This window comes from Corvus cornix, chromosome 9 (genome assembly GCF_000738735.6).
Source record: "Corvus cornix cornix isolate S_Up_H32 chromosome 9, ASM73873v5, whole genome shotgun sequence".
NCBI classification, from domain to species: Eukaryota; Metazoa; Chordata; class Aves; order Passeriformes; family Corvidae; genus Corvus; species Corvus cornix.
Genome location: NC_046339.1, coordinates 6,078,298 through 6,095,972, shown reverse-complemented (window position 1 = coordinate 6,095,972; position 17,675 = coordinate 6,078,298). Strand labels below are relative to the sequence as shown.

Below are 17,675 nucleotides of genomic sequence, written 5' to 3'. Positions count from 1 at the left end.
ACACCTTAACAAAAGAGCTCTTGGGGGGCACAAGAAATGAAGATGCAAGTGCTTAAACCAATAAGAAAATGTTTTGTGGATTATGTTAGAAATGAAAATATAAACTGCTAACAAAGTCATCTCAAAGAAAAAAAACCCAAATGGTAATGAGATTTTTAAAGCTGCAGTCAAACTTAATCTTCTCATTGTATTTCAGTAAGTTTTCAGGAAGAAACCTGCAGGAAATTTTCTTGGACCATCAGGAACTAAGGAATTTTTTTCAATACATGAAATCATAGTTTTCTTTTGTGACAGATATCATCTCTTAAAACAAAGACTTCAAGTACATATAGACACCAGCAACCTTGAGCCACCAATCTATTTGAAAATTTGGGGCTCTCTGCTCTTAGCCATTTAAAAGGCATGCATTTTAAGGGAAATTTAAATAAAGTTTATGCTCTGTGATACATTACATTTACTTATGAATTATGGAGTTGTCAGGTTCTGGTCTCATATTCTTCTGGACTGTTTTCAGTGCAGTGTTCAGCAAGATGCAACTTCTCAAGTCTAACAGAGAAACACAGGAAAATTTCTCCCTTCATGTGGTTCTTCTCACTTTGGCATTTGGTGATTGGGGAAAAAAACTTACAAAAAAAAAAAAAAAAAAGAAAACTGTGGATGAAATCTGAAGTCAAAATTTAAAGCAATGCAAAACACTGAAATACGCCAGCATTTGATCTAAGGAGCCTACAGAATTAGCATAGTGAGCATATGTTCATGTTCAAAGATAACAGACATTTTTGATAACCCTCCCTAAACTTAGGTCATCTCTGATTTACATATTTAAATGTTCCTTTTTTCTTTTTTTTTTGGGAATGACTTAAATCAAGGTCACCTTCATCATTTGTACAGAGATATATACACAGCTTTCATTTACATAAATGTTTAACTACAAATATTTCACCTCAATTTTTAAACAGTAAATCTGTATAAAATTGCTCATTTTCTTGTCCAATAATTTTTGTAATGTAGAATTATATTTTCTTTCTCTGCATATGTGCCAAAACTCTGTCTGCAGAAATGATGCCTGAATCTCATTCATCCACACCTGAGTTGATTATTTGTTGGATCTGTTTTCCCTCTTCTCCATAATCTTCTCTTATAAACTCCTTATTAAAGTCCTTAAAGCAACCTAGCTGCTTTAAAGTTTTTATCAGAACATCTGTATTTCCAGAGAATATTTGGGAACTCATGATTCTAGCACAAGCCATTGCTGCTAAACATTTCTGACTAGCCTAGCATTAGCCATGATAAAGATCATTTGATGTGGACAAAGAGGGTGATCTAACAACATAAATCCCATAATTCCATTAAAAGCATAGGTAAATGCCTAAAAAACCCCAATCACAAAATTATCTTAAAACATTGTGAAAGCATCTTAAAAATGCAGATGTTTTCTTTTTTCTTCCTTTTCACATGTGGCACTTGCAGGAACCATAGCACTGATGAGAAGGAGACAGGAACATTCACAATTTTACCTGAAGCAGCTGTGTGGTTTGCTGTGACAGTTACGAGGGCCTGATGTAACATTTCAGCTGTGACCATTTCTGTCTGATTTTTGGCTGAAACACAAAGCTGTATTTCCAAGCTGGCCTTTGCTGTAGACATGTTTCCATCCAGAACAAGCTGATCCTTCTGGTTTACTCACCTCTCCAGCTGCCCTCCTGACCTGGAGGATAAGAGCAGTCTGAAATTGGGGCCTGGCAGGGCTGTGTACGGGTCTAAATCCTTCTTGGAACTGATGGGAAAAGTATCTTCTCCTTTTTTTTTTATTTTTTGCCAAGTGAGCTCTGATTAGGTTACAAAATTCTCCATCAAGATACCACAAGTACTCATAACAATGGGTAGATGTCACAGCATTTGTATGAGAATAAGCTGGACATCTAATGAGGTCAATTTTGGAGCTGTGTTTGTGTTCCACTTGTAATTACCCTCCACAGGCCAGGGAAGCTTGCCAAAGGCACTGCTGTAGCTTTTTACAGCAGGTTACGTACTTACATTTTATATCTGAGTATCTAAAGATACTTCAGGGCAGTACTTCAGAAGCAAACTGCATTAGTTGCTATGCCAGTGGATATGAAGCTTCCATGGCTTCAGACAACGTTTTCCCTTTATTGGGAAGATTTAAAAGCCCTGCATCCAATTTTACACTTTGGCTACACCACTAAAAACCCCAAAATACAGCACAGAGTGTTTGAGAGTGTGCATTAGCTCTGCTATCATTCATGCTCTTGGTTAACGAAATCCCCCAGGCCATTTGTCAGTGTTATGAAGCTCCCACAGCAAGTGCAGCCAGCCATGGCATCCAGTGTGCCGAGTGCTGGGTGTACCTGCCTTCCTAGAAAGGCTTGGGGCACTGGATGAGCTCATTACAGGGTTAGAGAGGCATTTTAAGGCTTTTTGCTGTTTCCATCCTCAGTCCCTTGCACTGGCTGCTGGAGGCACTTCCATACTGCCAGGACTGAACGGGGATTAGTTTGATTCTTTCCCACTATGAATATTAGAAAATATACCACAGCATATCCAAGTGTTATGATACTAACTGCACCTTTTGTACATGCAATAAGCGGGCTTTCAGAATAAAATAACTCCTCTGTGCTTTTCCTCTTCCTCCAGCTCCTGGTCTCCCCGCTAGCAGAGTTACTGCCATTGAAGTTCTTCACCTCAGCCCTCACTTGCCCCTAATGCCATGGTCTCTGTTACCTCCTTGGTTTCCCTCAAAACCTGGGGCTCGCAGGGATGGCTGCCTTTGCTCTGAGATGAGAGCAGAGGAGCCATCCAGAGGGCAGCAGAACTGGGGACCCCACTCTCCTTGACAGTTCACCCAGGGAAAGCCACTTTAGCTGAAAAGAGAGGGAGAAGTAGAGACAGGCACACAGGGGCTGGAAAAGCACAAGTTCTGTATTCAGCTGCCTGGGAAGGTGCATGTGCAGATTCCAGATGAGAATCATTGAGTCATTAAGCTTGGAAAAGACCTCTAAGGTCACCAAGTCCAGTTATTAACCTTACAGGACCAGGTCCACCACTAAACCCTTTGCCTTAGCACCACATCCATGCGATTTTCGAACACTTGTTATGTGGCACAGCCACCAGAGAGGGAAATATTTTACATCAGGGTGTACTGAACAATGTTTGATATTCAGCAGCTCTACAACTCATGGTTTAAGAAGACAACATCATTAAAACAAGAGGCTTATATTCAAATGAATGCTATACATTACAGGAGTGTCCCCAGTGAGACAGGCCCAAAGGACTGCACTGGGAATGGGTTAAAATTGCCTGGATAATGACCTTCTGCTGCTATTAATCTAGTATGTGGCACAGGAATATAGCACATAAAGTTACAGATTTTTCTTTCCTACAATCACAAAAGCAATAAAATTAGATAATCCCAAGCTTCCTGTGTTCATATAAAAGAAAAACATAATTTTAAAAACTAAGACCTATATTTGAGTTCAATTTTTCAGGCAGGTTTCAAATCTTAGAAGTGTAAAATAACAAAAAATTATCTCCCAGCAAAAAGTATTGCCTTTCACTTAGGTCCAAAAGCCTGCTGATATTTCATTCATCTGCATCAAATTAAGTTCAGGTGGGAGGCTGCGTTTATTGGTTTATTTGCTTTCTTTTCTCCTAGGAAAGCTGACCTGATTATTGAACTTACCTCTGTGGTGAAAAACTAAAATATAACTTCCTTGGTGCTGCTATTTTCCCACAGCTTGCACAGTTCTGCATTCCCAGGTTATCAAAATCTGCTTATATGAAAATCTTAAGTGGGAATGTGAAATTAAAGAAAAAACTTTTTATCATTCCTCTGTTATGAAGACTAATTTATTTATTGTTTAATCTGATAAGTAAGCAAATATTTATTGAATATCTAGTCTTTAAATTGCCAAATAATTATATATTGGGCTTAACTAGTTTAGTTGCCTTCAATCTACCAGTCTTCATTTCTCTGCAAGAGTATATCACAGTCTTCATCCTTTATCCTTTAAATATTAGACATTATGATGTTTGCCTGGTGCCACCCTATGTTCTGTGTAGAGTTTTATTACAGAAGGATGAAATGGGGCTTGCAGATATAAAATCTCCCAGGTTGCCCTCGGGTAAGTATAATACTTAAATGCAAGAGTTATTATAATGAAGCTGATAATTATACCATACACAAAAGGCAACGTGGAGGATGGTGCAGGAACGCACTGCACCAGAGCTGTATTTTAGCTGCAAGGGGAGTGAGAGGTTAACTATTGCCTTGCTGAATTCAAAGGCAAATTTGCCACAGTGAGCTGATGAACAGGCAGCTTCTCTCCCGACATGCTCGTTCCTCTATAACCACCAACAGCTGGACTAACTTCCAAGTTGGCTCTTTTAAGCCTTAAATATATGTGTATGCAAGCAGCCACCATTTCCTGCTCTAGGTGGGAAATGCTGCACATGTTAGTTGAAAAAATAGCAAAAGATCTTGCAGTTGTGCCAGCAACAGACACTTTTCAGCAGGCGTTTGATGGAGGTTTCAAGCCTCATTGGTGCTATATTTCCATATTTTGAGGTTCCAGCAAAGTGATCAAAATATGTATATTACCTTACTTAAAAACAAAATAAAACAAAGGAATAAAATTAAAAAGACAAAATACATTGAATAGTTTGCATTCTCAGCAAATTACGATTCATGATATTCCTCCCTTTGTTTGGTTCATTTTCTGGCTTCTGAAAAGCAGGCATGCTGCTGCCTCAGTAATATTTACAGCACATGGTAAAGCACATTTCTCTGTGATCAAAATCCCTAATTTTTTACTTCCCTGCTTATTCTTAAACACAATACTGCTCTCAGTTAGGCTGCATAATAAAAGCAGGTCTAATAACAGCAACTTCTTGTTTGTGCTCCTCACATCACTGACATTTAGAGAATTATTTTACAATGGCATAATGGAGCTCATAGAACATTTTCAACAACAGTAGATGGTCACAGTTTCACTCCTACCTAGTATTTATAGTGCATTTTACATTAATTGTACCTTAATTGGAAAATTATATCAATTGGATTAACAGACTGTGTGTCCTGCTTTTGCCTGGGATAGAGCTAATTTTCCTCACAGAGCTAACATGGGGCTGTGTTGGATTTTTGCTGGAAAGTGTTGATAGCACAGGGACGTTTTAGGTATGGCTGAGCAGCACTTACACTACGAGGGCCTTTTCTGCTCCTCACCCTCTCCAGCAGCAAGGGGGCTGGGGGCACAAGGATTTGGGAGGGGATACAGCTGGGACAGCTGACCACAACTGACCCAAGGGTGTCCCATACCCCATGGTGTCATGCTCAGCTGAGGGAGAAGCAGCAAGGGGGCACATTCAGAATGATGGTTTGCCTCCCCAAGCCAGCCTTAGCAGTGATGGAGCCCAGCTTTCCTGAGGAGGTCTGAACACCTGCCTGGACATGAGAAATGGGGAATGAATTCCACATTTTGCTTTGCTTGTGTGCTTTTATTCTCCTTATTAAACTCCCTTTATCTCAACCTGCATGTTTTCTCCCTGTTACTTTTCTGATTCTTTCCTCAATCCCACTGGGGAGCAGTGAGAAGAGGATCTGTGAAACTGAGTTGCTGGCTGGAGTTGAGCCACGACACCACAAAAAAATGATCTTTTCTTGAAACACAGCATGAGTATTTTCTTCATCTGTAAAAGGGGCAAGATCAATATTTAATTACCTCATGGGGAGTTGGGAGAGCTGCCTAAGGATGCCGTGCAAAGGGCTACTGACCAGTTAAAGAGAGAGCAATTCTGCTCTTGTTTAAGATGTGTCAAAGCCTGAATACGAAGGTGTGGCTTGTGCAGCCAAGCCTGTGAGACTCCTCGCCTGGGCAATGGCAGCAGTGCTTAGACAGTGACACTTTGGTATGGCCTTGCACAGCTTGAGGAAAGGTGTGAACATGAGGCACATGCGTGGTGTTAACCCACACTCCTCCTGCACTACAGCATCTGCGCTGACAGAGGTGCCACGAGTTACCCAAGGCTTCTGCTGTAACTTCATTCTGCTGGCAGGACTTCTCTTGAAAACACTTTCTGGAATAATTCCAGATATGTCACAGTGGAATGCATGTAAGAATTGGAAACAAAGCATTTATTTAGCTACATGGTTTATACACTGCTTTGTGTCCATAAACTAAATGAATTATTTCTTACATGCTAAAAATGTTCGGTGTGTCTTAGATGCCATACACACGGCAGAGTAAGATGTTAGTTGAAACAAAATAAAAAATATTTATACATATCACGTTTATATACATTTTGAATTTCTTCTCTTCCTTCTTTGAAATTGTGTTTTATATTTGCAGTTGAATCATTATGCTAAATTCTCCTTGGCACACAGACTCATATCCTTTTACAAGTCAGTTGGCTGCCTTATAGTGCATCACTGTATTGGAAAATCACAGCTGGTGAGAACTGGCACATCATGGAAAAATACGGAGCATTTTACAGATATTTTAAATTCTGAAGTGGGCAGTTGGGGAAAGACAGTGGAGAACCCTTGTCAAACAAAAAGTGGATATGCAGAAACTCCTCTGTGCCAAGAAACTCTGGATAACTCAAGAATGCTGCCTGCAGACAGTGTACTTTAAACCCCCACTGATAAATCAGTGGGAAATCCAGTCAGATCTGAAGGAAGGCCTTACCTTGACACACAGTGATCATTCTCCTGCCCTGTGTTCAACTAAAGTCACTGTGAAAACTTCAGGGCACTTCCAAGTGTGCCACGCTTAGGGCACACTCCAGGAGCACTGGTGGACAGTGATTGATGGTCTCTGCACTTCATAACAGATGGAATTTGCAGCATTTAACATCTAACAGGAGATATGGTGGAGTTACCTGCGCATGAAAAACCTGAAACGAGTGACAAAGCCAAATATTAGCCAAAGTCTGGTCAGAAAAATAAAAACTGAAACAAAGAAGGAAAGAATTTGGTCTGCATTGTGAGAAATCAATGTTCTCTAGTGCTGTTTCTTAGTGACAATTGGCAGTTGAGTTATGCTTGGAAGAGAGGTCTGAAAATCAAAAGCCTCGTAGAAAAAGGGAATAGTGCTGGCTTCAAATACTTCTAGTCCTGTCCTTCCTACAGCCTGCAGTGACACTACCAACACCAGAAGGTAAAAGTCCTGACTCTGGCAATACAGCCTAGAAAGACTGGGCTGATTGCATCTATTTAAAATATACTACAAGACCAAGGGCTCAATAAATGGAGCATTTCTGGAGAAGACATCGTCATTCACAGTACACGTGATGGTCGCTCTGCAGATCCACACAAGGACACACTGTCATTGTAATGCCTGGAATTCAGCCTCCTTCCCCAGCAAAATTAAGTTTTGAAGCCACTGGGATTTATGATGATGCCTCAATGAATTTTTGGCTGAGTTTATTTTAAAAAGAGCTCTCTGACATTGCTAAGCAGTAAAGCAAAACTTCATTACTATTAAAGGTAAACTGCTCTTTGCCCGGGTGGCCAAGAAGGCCAAGAACATCCAAGGTCATAAGTCAACTACTTTTGGGCCAAGTAATGGCCTCCAAAGAAGCAAAATCATCCAGTGTCTCTGACAGAGCTCATAGCAGCTTTTCACAGACACCAGGATCAGGATACTGGTGTCTGTAAGCTCGTCAGGTACAGTCATGTTCTGTCCTGTTGAACAGAGCATTTTAATACGGAAAGCCTTTCCTTCAATGGAAAAAGCCCTGAAAACAGAAACATTCATGTGGACTATTCATTTTTAGAACAGTTAATCATAATTGATCCTTACACAATGAATAGTAAATAAGAGTTATTACTGATAATGAATAATAAGACTGAATTATAATGGTGTGTTTATTAGGCTATCAATAATTAACAGGGATTTGCCATTTATTGTAAATACTGTTACTCTTTATGTTGCAGCTTTGGATGGCACAATTTATATGGTAATTTTATATGAAACAGCACCAATTACAGCATGGCTATTGCAACAGAGTAGAAGCAAATGATGACTTTATCAGTTTTGTTAACTTTTTCATTTTATTCATTGTCAGCACAGCCTGCAATGTAAACATGATGTAGAGAAGAGAATTAAAAAGTTCTGTTCAAGTCCAGTAACTTTGGTTGGTAATCTAACTTCCCCCAGGCAATCACATGGCAGAAATAAATACAATGGGACAGAAATAAAGGCAGGCAGGTCATAATGATGGGGTGGAAAAAAGGGTATCAGGGTTTGTTAACTACTAATGCCACTGGAAGGAAAGGCAGAGTACTGTACCAGCCAGTGTTACAGTAGTGAAAACCCAAAATATTACTGAATGAATATAACAGGAGTTATATTGAATAGCACATTAATAAAAATACTAAAAGGATGAAATATGATTTCAAAATAACGGACTTGGAAATATTTAAACATTTCAATATTTGGGAAATTTTCCATGTGCATCAGTAACCTGTCTGAATGTTAATATTGCAGATTGTGGCTATTTTCAAAGGAAAAGCATTTTCAACATGTGTTCCAAACATCATAATTTGTGAATAAAGTAGAAGATATATGTTAGAGATAAACAGGTAGATTACACGTGGTCTAGTTAAAAAAAAATAAGTTTGTATTTTTAATCTTTGTATTATTTGAAGAGAATTGCCACTAAGCTGTCCACAGCATTTAGTAAGAGTCTTGAAAATTTTAGGAAAAAAAGCCCATCTTTAAAAACATCTAAAAACAATTCTACAATCCTGTCAGAATCTGCAGCTTTGATATTAATAATCAGTGTTTTCAGAACTGCCTTAGATGAACCTGGTGGCACACAGATGGCAAGTTATTTACATGATAAAAAGGAGAACTGGCCCATCTCTGGATCCCTAGGGGTGTTGTGACCCATCAACAGAAGAAAGACGACCTTTACTGAATAATAATTGAGAACTATTACTAAGATAATTACAAAACCAATTGATTGCCAGAAGGCCTAGACCTTGGCTCTCCAATTTATACAGCAACTGCTGGTGATCTGCCCAGAAAAAAAAAAAACAGGCTTAAGGTTCACAAACACCATAACCTCAACATCTGCCTGCCATCTAAAGATAATGATCTGGTATTAATTAATTTGAACAGTGCAGTCATTGCAGAGGTAAACTGCATCACAAATCAGACACTTAACTTAACCTGAAGTTATCATGTTTCCATCCAGCCTGTATTAACAGGAAGAATGCTCTCAGGTAAATTAAACTGTTGCAGGTCACAACATGAAAATGAATTAAGTTAATTCTCTTTAACAGGGAGCATGATTGTGACTCTGTGCTGGATGCTGTACCAGTTAACATGATAAAAGCATTTTTAAAAACGTTTTTCAAAATGCTCCTATGCTATCATTTTGTAGTGCACAAACCTCCAACTGCTTTTTCAGTTTCCTTCCTCTACAGGAAAGAGGAGACAGAAGTTATTGGCCTTTGTTAATTTTCAAAAGAGGGATTTCTGGGAACAAAACTATTAAAGGGTGTCTGTGGTGTGATACCACCAATTCTCTGTGGGGGAAATTCTGGACAGCACTAAAAATCCATGTAAGGTTCTCCTGGGCTTCTCCCATGTCTTCTGCGGGCGTTTGAGGTATAAAAACTACAGTCAGCACACCATATGTGCTGCTGATCGGATTTCCAAAATTATGCTTCCTTACATGTGAAGGATATTTTGAAGACGCTTTAAAAGCTGAAGGATTTAACAACTTAGTGCCAAGTTTCACACCTGGGAATTGATATTTAGGAATGTAGAACAGCAGAAGAACCTGGAACTCTAAAAAATCATAGCAAACCTTCCTCCTTAAGGTGGAAACAGCTGAAATTACTGTGACAAATGCTTTGGATAAAATGTTCTTTCACCTAAAACCTGCTTCTTGATTTTTAACTCCACTATGAGTCCCATAGTTGGGATTCTTTGAGGACTCTCCACTAAAAGGAGTGTTACAGGTAGTCATTCTTCAAGGGAGATAATTTAAGTCACAGCATGAAATTTATATAAAATTCAATTCACATTTGAGACCTGTAGTAAAAAAGAGCTGCCAACACTGACAGAATGCCTGTTCTGCATGACAGAAATGCTAATAGAGACAATTTCTTACCCAAGAAGTACCTAGATAATAGCATGTGGTGAAAAAAGGAGATAATGCATTCAATTTGCAACAAGATGTGTGAGCTAGGAATCAAACTAATGAAGAGCTTAAAAAATTAACTGCACTCTCAGGTGAACTGAGATTCAAACATGCAAGACAACTGGAACCTGAGGACACTTGCTCTGAACTTCAGGAGTTCGACCAGTGGCAGGTCACCCCCACACAGTGGATTGGGTTGGGATTGAAGGTTCAGATTAGTGAGGATTGATAGATTGATTTTTTTTTTTTTTTTCTTTTTTACAGCTCTACTTTTCAAGGGGAATTGTTTTGGGGGAGTTAAAGCACTGCTGGCATTTTTCCCTCTTCTTCACATTGTCTTGACTGGGACAAAATCTGGATCAGGAGCAATGAGTCCATGGAGTTAGGGCTGAAAGCAACATTGACTAGGAAAAGGTCCTTACAGACACACAGGGCTTGTGAAAAGCCAATTGTCAATCATCTATCCATGTTTAAGTATGGAGTAACCAAAGCATGGCATTCTCAAGACCTGTCATCAGAGCTTAGGCAGGAAAGCTTTATTCTGTATAATGCCTTTGTTTACAAAGACCCTAGCTTAGAAGAGAGCATAATTTTATTAAAAGTCTTTGACAATTTATTCCTGTGAGCACTCCACAGTCACAGTAATTTATTATATTTTTCTCCCGACCCGACATAAATAAAATCTGAAAAAATAGCGAATATATGAATAGATGAATATATCTTCTAGGAGAAAGGACATCAGTGGCAATCAGAAATAGGAAGAAGATAAACACCCGACGAGACAAAGTGAATCAAACCAAAAAGTGTTTGGGAGAGGGGAATCACATTCTGGAAGAGCTGATGGAAGTAAATTCAACAGGGCGTAAGGAAGAAGAGCGGGGGTTAAGGCAGAATAGGTGCACACATTTTTGTATTAAACCAGCACTGCAACCATAGCTGACACTCCTCAGAAAACAATCCTCTGAGCTCCTTGATAGGGCATTTTGGACACAAAGAGTTTATGGTGTAACCCCACCCCACCAATTTGTCTGAACACTCTCACTGTCACACATCCAACTCAGTGCAATTTCTGACTCGCTCAGGCAGAATACGGAAAAGTTAAATCAATATATGCACTGTGTCCTTGGAATCCAGAAAGCATCTTGCTCTGGGATTGGAGCTACTGCAAATGTCTGGTGGCACTTTCTACCCAGTGATTTGTGGGGAATCCATCCACAAAGATTGACACTGAAGTCAGTCCATTCTTTGTGGGTTACATATTTGTGCTGTAATTCATCCTAGAAAGGTTTGGGTTTTTCAGAATTTCCTGTCAATCACCCTACTCCCATCAATAACCCCTGTGATATAACATGTTTTCAAGCAGTTTTTCCTCAAAAGATTTAAGATGTAGGATGGCCCTTATGCAGCTTTTGACTGTTGTAATTGTAGTAGAGATCAACAAAATTGGATGCTGTTCTGTCATCCTTGACTGGGCTCCTGGTGCTAATCAGGAGTTGGAAATTGCACATTCAGATGGATTTAGAGACATATACTGTGTGACAATTCAGCAAGCAGTAAAGAGCATTGTTTTGAATTCTTAAAGGTTAGTGATGCAAGCTGCAGTGACTAAAGCTTTTTGAGCCCTGAAAGAAAACCAATTAGGTGTATGAAACAAACACATTGCAGTAAAGCAATCTATATTTTCATACATTTAAGGCCAGGAGAAGAGATTAGTTCATCTACACTGAGTTTTTGTTTCAGATACTTATATTCCATCCAATTACCTCTGATATTGAGCCCCCCATTACTTGTGTTCAGCCAAAAAATAACTTTCAGAAAGTATATAGACTGTATCTGAAAGTCTCCAGAGATGACGTCTACCATTTTCCTACTGCAATGTAGCCTGCCCCAAAGTTTAATTACCATCTCTGTGAAACAGAGAAAAAAGCAACAGCATGTGCCTTATTTCTAATTTGAAATTGCCTTGCTTTAGCTCCCAGCTACTGGTTCTTGCTATATGTTTCTTTGGTAGATTAAAGAACCCTGTAGTATTTCATGTTTTCTTCACAGAAAGGTGTTTATACAGGCTTAACTTTCTTTTTTTAGAAGCTCAACAGAAATCTCCCACTGGAATACGTTTTCTCTGCCCTCCAAAACCTTCTTGTATCTCTACTTTGTACATATCCTTTTTTTTTTTTTCCTGCAGCACAGATAGTGGGAACATTCCCAATATTCCTCTATTCATCTCTAACGGTTAGAGACTTTAATATCACCATACTACTTTAAATTCTGTTTTTATCCATAACCTTAAAGGAATTTTTACCATAATGAAAACTGAGAAAATTTTGCCATTGAAATCACGAGGGAAAAGCGATGAGGCATTAAATGCAAGCCAATGTACTGAAGAAAGCAAAAATATCAGGTCAGATTTAGAGTCCAATAGGCCAAACCTGCAGAGCGAGCTGGATGAGCAACCCACACATTACAATCTTTGTCCATAGTACTGGAAAAAAGCATTGCCTTCTTACAAGAAAAGCATGCATGCATTTTCAACAAATCATATCCTAGAAAAGGAGGAGGAGAAAGCTAACTCAGTTTAACTTATTATGGCTATGATAGAGCCTTGTTTTTGTGTTTGATATTATGCTAATAATGGTGTCTTTCTAAGATCCCGAGAGCCGAAGGGATGACCAAATAAATATCCTGTTCCCCAACAGCCTAATGCAGACTTTGAAGGTGGTCACAGTACTCACAATTGATTTTCATTTACTAAGACTGTTTAGAAACATGAGCAGTTCAGCTTTTCCTCCCATAAATAATTAAAATAAAAAATTACTGGGAGGGAAGGCGGGGAACTCATAGAAGTGCAACAAATTCTGAAGCTTATGAAATCACAGCCTAATTTTAATGGAATACAGTCAGTTAAATAAACATCATAGAAACACAACAAACAATGCAAGTTACAAGTCTTGTTAGCTATGAATATGTTGCACATTTGTTAAGATGACCTTGGTTCGTGTGACATAAACTGGGCACCAGATGGACAGAAGCCTGAGGGAATTATCTTTAGCGCCAAAGTACCAATGTTCAAGTCAATTTTCATACTCACTTTCTTTTGTTCTCTTTCTTATGAATTTGGACTAGCATAAGTTCTTTGTTATTCTTCATAATCACTCTTCTCCCTGGGCAGCCTTATGCTTATTGGTTTGTTATATTGGTTATATCTGTGCAGTGATCTGTGTTTCTATGATTTCCATGGATTTATTATTCTTACAAGAATCAGCTTTAGTTCTGCGACTGTCATGCTTCATTTCTGTTAGAAATCTTAAATATCTATGTATATTTCTTATGGATTATGGCTCACAGTCCACAATTATAATTCTGAGTTTATAAGAAATGAAGTGATGTGTGACATACAAACACGACACATAAACCGTTTTTAACAGATCCTTAGTCTACTTTTATAACCTATAACTGCACTTCTAGCTAAGCACAGCTGCCAAAGACTTAAATTCTTGGTTTTATCCCTCTCATGGCCAACAACACAATTAAGTGAAAGTAAATGAGTATCTCCCCAAAATCTGACTCAGATTACCAAAAAAAAAAAAAAAAAAAAATTAGGGATCACTTCAGGCTTATTCAGAACACAATAAATGTTCAAACAACATGACAACCCAGCCAGTCTGCTGTGAGGTGCTTTATTTGGGGAAAATAACTTTCTGCACATCCAAGTGCATAGGGTCTCCGTGAGTGCAGCCCAATTATCTTTTATAAGCTGTGTAAAGCTGAAGGTGAGGAAGTTAAAGTTTTAGGAATAATCAAGATATGGTATGAAATATGCTTTTCATCTAGGATAATAAAATCTTGTTCACAAAAAAACACTGAAAAAAGATGGCTAAAAAGGTAACAGAAGCTGTAGCCATGCCAAGCAATGTGCAAATTTGGTTCACTTGTTCAGACAACTCATCACTTTGTCAACCCTGGGGCACCTGCCTCATTCTTCTCAAGGTGCTTTGGAATCCTGTTTCTATGAAAAAACTGAGACTCACTTTTTCATTGGAATTTTTATGCCTTTGCTGTATAAAAATACTGATTACAGTGATTGTTCATACAACAGTCTGAGCTTTTTGAAATCAATCTTTTCTTATAATATCCAATAACAGCTTTCCCCAGCAGGCATATTTAATTTTACCAAATCCCACACCAGCTGAAGCTCATTTCTTTCCACATACAAAGCCCAACAAAGACAAATTTCTTATTTTGTGTTCAGATTTGTGCATTGAGACCATAACTCACTTTTGACCAAAGAAGCAAAGCCAAAAGTCAGTCCTTTTTTTTTTTTTTTCATTAAATTGACCCCAAAACTTCCTAATCACTGTAACAGCCAGTCAATAAAACCTGAATGAAATAGTTAATTTGTATTAAGTACCAAGAAAAAAGTATGCTTATCCAAAAATCAGCAATATAAAGCATTTGCAAGCTCCTATGCTTTTGTTGCTTGCGCATTTGCAGAGTATTTGGGTGCTGAGATGAACTTCTGCATTTGTTCAGGGACAACTGTCCCATATGCACTCATATTTTTGGAGAGCAAAATACACATTCACATAGTACTGGACCTAACAAGGCTGAGTAACCTGCACACAGCAAGTGGAGGGCCATGACTGAGCTATGAAAGTGGGGAAACCACTGAAATTTAATGTTTTTCTTGAGGCAATATCAAAGGCAAATATAACCACGTGTCACTGTGCATCCCAGGTATTGTAGGAACAGCAGGAATCACCTAGCACAGTCTCACAGTGCAATGGTTTCCCATCTCTTTCTGCTTTCCCTGCCTTCTGCACCACTGCACAGCCCTGAGGTGAGGCTCATCGAGCAGGACCTGGCTCTCCCCCAGGGGAATCTTGGTTTAAATCCCATGCAGATAGTCTTTGCTCAGTTCATGGCAAAAACACAAGTCTACGGGGTGCAATACATTCAACTATAAGAAGCAAAAATTAGATTTATTTTTTTTCACCTTTTCAATTGTCTGCATTGGATCAGACTGCAGTATTGGTTACCATTTGGTTTTGGTAGGAAAGCAGCTGGAAGGTAGTTAATATTGACTGATTTTTTTGCAGTAACTTCTCATTTCACAGCTTCTGAGCACAAAATCAAGCCATTCCACAAAATAAAAGATCTGATGATAAAACCCATTTAAAACAGCCTTCTGTGTGTTGAAGCAACTGCTGAAGTTAATTAAAATAAAGCACCCAACTTTTGACAGAACAAGCTGGTGGCCTCTTATATTTTGGTTCTAGCATGCACAAGGAGCAGATTCCAGAGACTGGCTCTGCTACTTGGATGCAGCAGTCAGTCTCTCACACCAACATGAGGCATAAAGCATCAGGCTTGATGCTCTTGTAATGGGATTTAACATGAAAGGAAAGCTCTCAGGTACCTCTGGTTGCTATGAAACCATTGACATTTTCTGTTGGAAAGTAATTTATCCTTAGTATACTACTAAATTAGAAAGCAAGTAAATGGTATGGGTGCAATACTGAGGACTCTAATTACTTTTGAATGGAAGGTAACATCACCTGAGCAGGCCAAAAAGCTTAACATTGCAACATCTATAGTCCAAGAGCAGCAGTGATTCTGAGATGGCCACTCTGAGGGAGCAGCTCTGTGTGCAGAAGAGCTGCCTACCTGGCATCCACATCTTTTTCCACCAAATGAGAATCTGGCCCAGAAGTTATTAAGCACCTTCATGTAAACTATGCAGTAGTCAAACAAAGATTTCAATAAATTCCCAAGCACTCAGCTAGGTAAGATTGAGAGATTTCTCAGAAATATAATTAGGGAAGGTTGGAATAAGAAAGGTTAAGGTTGGAAAAGGCCTTTAAGATCATCAAGTCTGATCATTAAGCCAGCACTGCTGGGTTTACCACTTAACCACGTCCCAGTAGGAAAGGAGCAGGCTGACAGGGAAATAAGGACAAGAAGTCGAGCAGAATCTTTGCCTCAGACAGGCCTGCTTCTGGGGACAAACTAGGGAAACCTCATTCCAAGATCATCCCAAAGTTAAGACCATCAGCACAAAAATGACCTTCAAAAAGAATCTTGAGAGTCCAGCATGAGTGCAATCACTCTCCTAAAAATTACATTTCATTTTCACATTCCTCTGTGGTAGGCTAATAGCTTCCATTACAATCAGCAGCTCAGGTCACAGACCTGAGTGTAAGAATGATCCTTTCCCCAAATTAGTTATTGGCTGCTTGGGTCTCAGAGCAAAATCAAGTTGTAAAGGTAATCAGGATAAACAAATAGATACTAAGACTTCCTGTGAGCAACAGGACAGAAAGACGTGTTTGGACATTAAGAACTACACAGTTGAAGAATATTATTGGGTCGTAAATATAACGGGACAGCATGATTTTGAAAGTTTTCTTGGGTTTATATGAATAATAATATAGAACATTCTTTTGTATTTCTCTCCTTTGTGCATTGAATTTGGTGTGTATTACCTCCACATGAATAATGCAATATAGCAAAATTGATGGCACAGTTCTTTTGTTAAAGCAGTTATGAAATGAGAAAACAAAATCTACAAGGAAAAGTTATGAAAAAAACAACACTTCTCCAAGAATAGAAAGATGAAGTTGCCTGACCGTTTACATTTGTCTCCTGTGTCATGAATATTAGATCGGATTCTTTTTATTAATCCATTGATAGTTCTGTAAGGCAGCTCATTTTTGATAAACTCTGTCACGGCTGCTGTAAATACAAAAAAGATTTATGAATTAATTTTCATACGTAAATGACAAAACCTTCTGATACATTTGAAATATGTGCCTTGCAGTTAAAATAGAGATATATGTGCATGCATGCATATGTATTAATTTAACATTCAGATCAGCTCGTTCTTCTAGAACACAACTTGATATCAACTCTGTATTTCTAGGGGAAAGAACACTAGACTAAAAAGGTAATTGACACTGAAGGCATAGTAAAAATTAAAGAAATGGACAATCTGTGATCTGGGAATTGTGCTGGACTAAAGGTGTAGTGGGTTTTATTTCAAAAGCATTTTTGTTTTCAATTACCAATGGGTTGTGCAGCCAGTATGCTGTAAAAACACAGATATCTACAGCTCATTACTATTATTACTTGAATTGTCTTTACAGCTACAAGTCCCAGTCATTAACCTATTAGGCTAAAAATAGCACAAAAAGCATAAGCTCTAAATCAGTCTGTAATTGATGTGTACATGGGTAATTCACTGCAGCCCTGGATATCTGCATAAAGCCAGAAGTACGTCTAAGCTCCACGTTTCTGCCAGCAGTAAATCACAGAGCTGGTTCAGCCCCTCCATTTCCTTCTGCCAGTGAGACAGGGGCTGTGATGGCCCTCCCAGGACTGTCACTGCCAGCACATGCTGAAAAGGCAATGAGCTGAAATCAAATTTTTCTTCATTTCCTGTGTACCACAGCAGTGACCTGTGCACCAGGGCATCTGTGCTGACGCTCCAGAAGTGTAGCACCCTC

General features: G+C 38.8%; 1 long non-coding RNA gene across 1 annotated transcript in view; it reads right to left on the bottom strand.

The window, feature by feature from the left end:
- Positions 1-17,675, bottom strand: part of LOC104688027 — a 104,092-nt gene that overhangs the window by 5,050 nt on the left and 81,367 nt on the right. Inside the window, exons 4-6 of the long non-coding RNA XR_002045116.3 lie at positions 6,705-6,912; positions 1,518-1,708; positions 453-623 (exon numbers count right to left, since the gene is read on the bottom strand). This is a non-coding gene — a long non-coding RNA (uncharacterized LOC104688027). The remainder of the gene's footprint in view (positions 1-452; positions 624-1,517; positions 1,709-6,704; positions 6,913-17,675) is intronic.